The sequence below is a fragment of the Scyliorhinus torazame genome, chromosome 1, assembly GCF_047496885.1.
Source record: "Scyliorhinus torazame isolate Kashiwa2021f chromosome 1, sScyTor2.1, whole genome shotgun sequence".
NCBI lineage: Eukaryota > Metazoa > Chordata > Chondrichthyes > Carcharhiniformes > Scyliorhinidae > Scyliorhinus > Scyliorhinus torazame.
In genome coordinates, this window is record NC_092707.1 from 353410390 (window position 1) to 353416389 (window position 6000).

The window sequence follows — 6000 nt, forward strand, 5'->3', positions numbered from 1 at the left end:
CACACTGAAATTTCACACACACACTCTATCTCTCACACATTGAAATTTCACACACACTCTCACACACACACTGAAATTTCCCACACTCTCACACACACTGAAATTTCACACACACTCTCTCACACATGCACTGAAATTTCACACACACACGCTCACACACACTGAAGTTTCACACACACTCTCTCACACATGCACTGAAATTTCACACACACACGCTCACACACACTGAAGTTTCACACACACTCTCTCACACACACTAAGATTTCACACACTCTCACAAAGACTGAAATTTCACACACACTCTCACACACACTGAAGTTTCACACACACATTCTGACAAACTGAAATTTCCCACGCACTCTCACACAGACTGAAGTTTCACACACACACTCTCACACACACTGAAATTTCACACACTCTCTCACACACACTGAAATTTCCCACACACTCTCTCACACACACTGATATTTCACACACACACTCTATCTCTCACACATTGAAATTTCACACACACACTCTCACACACACTGAAATTTCACACGCACTCTCACACACACTGAAATTTCACACGCACTCTCTCACACACTGAAGTTTCACACACACATTCTGACACACTGAAATTTCCCACGCACTCTCACACACACTGAAGTTTCACACACACACTCTCACACACACTGAAATTTCACACACTCTCTCACACACACTGAAATTTCACACACATACTCTATCTCTCACACATTGAAATTTCACACACACTCTCTCACACACGCACTGAAATTTCACGCACTCTCACACACAGAAATTTCCCACACTCTCACACACACTGAAATTTCACACACATTCTCTCACACACTGAAATTTCACACACATTCTCTCACACACTGAAATTTCACACATTCTCTCACACACTGAAAATTCACACGCACTCTCACACATACTGAAATTTCACACGCACTCTCACACACACTGAAGTTTCACACACACATTCTCACACACAGTGAAATTTCACACGCACTCTCACACATACTGAAGTTTCACACACACTCTCACACACATTGAGGTTTCACACACACATTCTCACACACACTGAAATTTCACACGCACTCTCACACACACTGAAGTTTCACACACACATTCTCACACAGACTGAAATTTCACACGCACTCTCACACACACTGATATTTCACACGCACTCTCACACACACTGAAGTTTCACACACACATTCTCACACACACTGAAGTTTCACACACACATTCTCACACACACTGAAGCTTCACACGCACTCTCACACACACTGAAGTTTCACACACACACTCTGACACACTGAAATTTCCCACGCAGTCTCACACACACTGAAGTTTCACACACACACTCTCACACACACTGAAATTTCACACACTCTCTCACACTCACTGAAATTTCACACACACACTCTATCTCTCACACATTGAAATTTCACACACACTCTCTCACACACACACTGAAATTTCACACACTCTCACACACACTGAAACTTCCCACACTCTCTCTCACACACACTGATATTTCACACACACACTCTATCTCTCACACATTGAAATTTCACACACACACTCTCACACACTGAAATTTCACAAATTCTCTCACACACTGAAATTTCACACACATTCTCTCACACACTGAAATTTCACACACACTCTCACACACACTGAAATTTCACACACATTCTTACACACTGAAATTTCACACACACTCTCACACACACTGAAATTTCACACACATTCTCACACACACTGAAATTTCACACACTCTCACACACACTGAAATTTCACAGACATTCTCACACACACTGAAATTTCACACACATTCTCACACACACTGAAATTTCACACGCGCTCTCACACATACAGAAGTTTCACACACATTCTCACACACACTGAAGTTTCACACACACATTATCACACACACTGACATTTCACACACACTCATACACACTGAAATTTCCCACATTCTCACACACACTGAAATTTCACACACACTCTCTCACACATGCACTGAAATTTCACACACACACGCTCACACACACTGAAGTTTCACACACACTCTCTCACACATGCACTGAAATTTCACACACACTCTCTCACACACACTGATATTTCACATACACACTCTATCTCTCACACATTGAAATTTCACACACACACTCTCACACACACTGAAATATCACACACTCTCTCACACACACTGAAATTTCACACACACACTCTATCTCTCACACATTGAAATTTCACACACACTCTCTCACACACACACTGAAATTTCCCACACTCTCACACACACTGAAATTTCACACACACTCTCTCACACATGCACTGAAATTTCACACACACACGCTCACACACACTGAAGTTTCACACACACTCTCTCACACATGCACTGAAATTTCACACACACACGCTCACACACACTGAAGTTTCACACACACTCTCTCACACACACTAAGATTTCACACACTCTCACAAAGACTGAAATTTCACACACACTCTCACACACACTGAAGTTTCACACACACATTCTGACAAACTGAAATTTCCCACGCACTCTCACACAGACTGAAGTTTCACACACACACTCTCACACACACTGAAATTTCACACACTCTCTCACACACACTGAAATTTCCCACACACTCTCTCACACACACTGATATTTCACACACACACTCTATCTCTCACACATTGAAATTTCACACACACACTCTCACACACACTGAAATTTCACACGCACTCTCACACACACTGAAATTTCACACGCACTCTCTCACACACTGAAGTTTCACACACACATTCTGACACACTGAAATTTCCCACGCACTCTCACACACACTGAAGTTTCACACACACACTCTCACACACACTGAAATTTCACACACTCTCTCACACACACTGAAATTTCACACACATACTCTATCTCTCACACATTGAAATTTCACACACACTCTCTCACACACGCACTGAAATTTCACGCACTCTCACACACAGAAATTTCCCACACTCTCACACACACTGAAATTTCACACACATTCTCTCACACACTGAAATTTCACACACATTCTCTCACACACTGAAATTTCACACATTCTCTCACACACTGAAAATTCACACGCACTCTCACACATACTGAAATTTCACACGCACTCTCACACACACTGAAGTTTCACACACACATTCTCACACACAGTGAAATTTCACACGCACTCTCACACATACTGAAGTTTCACACACACTCTCACACACATTGAGGTTTCACACACACATTCTCACACACACTGAAATTTCACACGCACTCTCACACACACTGAAGTTTCACACACACATTCTCACACAGACTGAAATTTCACACGCACTCTCACACACACTGATATTTCACACGCACTCTCACACACACTGAAGTTTCACACACACATTCTCACACACACTGAAGTTTCACACACACATTCTCACACACACTGAAGCTTCACACGCACTCTCACACACACTGAAGTTTCACACACACACTCTGACACACTGAAATTTCCCACGCAGTCTCACACACACTGAAGTTTCACACACACACTCTCACACACACTGAAATTTCACACACTCTCTCACACTCACTGAAATTTCACACACACACTCTATCTCTCACACATTGAAATTTCACACACACTCTCTCACACACACACTGAAATTTCACACACTCTCACACACACTGAAACTTCCCACACTCTCTCTCACACACACTGATATTTCACACACACACTCTATCTCTCACACATTGAAATTTCACACACACACTCTCACACACTGAAATTTCACAAATTCTCTCACACACTGAAATTTCACACACATTCTCTCACACACTGAAATTTCACACACACTCTCACACACACTGAAATTTCACACACATTCTTACACACTGAAATTTCACACACACTCTCACACACACTGAAATTTCACACACATTCTCACACACACTGAAATTTCACACACTCTCACACACACTGAAATTTCACAGACATTCTCACACACACTGAAATTTCACACACATTCTCACACACACTGAAATTTCACACGCGCTCTCACACATACAGAAGTTTCACACACATTCTCACACACACTGAAGTTTCACACACACATTATCACACACACTGACATTTCACACACACTCATACACACTGAAATTTCCCACATTCTCACACACACTGAAATTTCACACACACTCTCTCACACATGCACTGAAATTTCACACACACACGCTCACACACACTGAAGTTTCACACACACTCTCTCACACATGCACTGAAATTTCACACACACTCTCTCACACACACTGATATTTCACATACACACTCTATCTCTCACACATTGAAATTTCACACACACACTCTCACACACACTGAAATATCACACACTCTCTCACACACACTGAAATTTCACACACACACTCTATCTCTCACACATTGAAATTTCACACACACTCTCTCACACACACACTGAAATTTCCCACACTCTCACACACACTGAAATTTCACACACACTCTCTCACACATGCACTGAAATTTCACACACACACGCTCACACACACTGAAGTTTCACACACACTCTCTCACACATGCACTGAAATTTCACACACACACGCTCACACACACTGAAGTTTCACACACACTCTCTCACACACACTAAGATTTCACACACTCTCACAAAGACTGAAATTTCACACACACTCTCACACACACTGAAGTTTCACACACACATTCTGACAAACTGAAATTTCCCACGCACTCTCACACAGACTGAAGTTTCACACACACACTCTCACACACACTGAAATTTCACACACTCTCTCACACACACTGAAATTTCCCACACACTCTCTCACACACACTGATATTTCACACACACACTCTATCTCTCACACATTGAAATTTCACACACACACTCTCACACACACTGAAATTTCACACGCACTCTCACACACACTGAAATTTCACACGCACTCTCTCACACACTGAAGTTTCACACACACATTCTGACACACTGAAATTTCCCACGCACTCTCACACACACTGAAGTTTCACACACACACTCTCACACACACTGAAATTTCACACACTCTCTCACACACACTGAAATTTCACACACATACTCTATCTCTCACACATTGAAATTTCACACACACTCTCTCACACACGCACTGAAATTTCACGCACTCTCACACACAGAAATTTCCCACACTCTCACACACACTGAAATTTCACACACATTCTCTCACACACTGAAATTTCACACACATTCTCTCACACACTGAAATTTCACACATTCTCTCACACACTGAAAATTCACACGCACTCTCACACATACTGAAATTTCACACGCACTCTCACACACACTGAAGTTTCACACACACATTCTCACACACAGTGAAATTTCACACGCACTCTCACACATACTGAAGTTTCACACACACTCTCACACACATTGAGGTTTCACACACACATTCTCACACACACTGAAATTTCACACGCACTCTCACACACACTGAAGTTTCACACACACATTCTCACACAGACTGAAATTTCACACGCACTCTCACACACACTGATATTTCACACGCACTCTCACACACACTGAAGTTTCACACACACATTCTCACACACACTGAAGTTTCACACACACATTCTCACACACACTGAAGCTTCACACGCACTCTCACACACACTGAAGTTTCACACACACACTCTGACACACTGAAATTTCCCACGCAGTCTCACACACACTGAAGTTTCACACACACACTCTCACACACACTGAAATTTCACACACTCTCTCACACTCACTGAAATTTCACACACACTCTATCTCTCACACATTGAAATTTCACACACACTCTCTCACACACACACTGAAATTTCACACACTCTCACACACACTGAAACTTCCCACACTCTCTCTCACACACACTGATATTTCACACACACA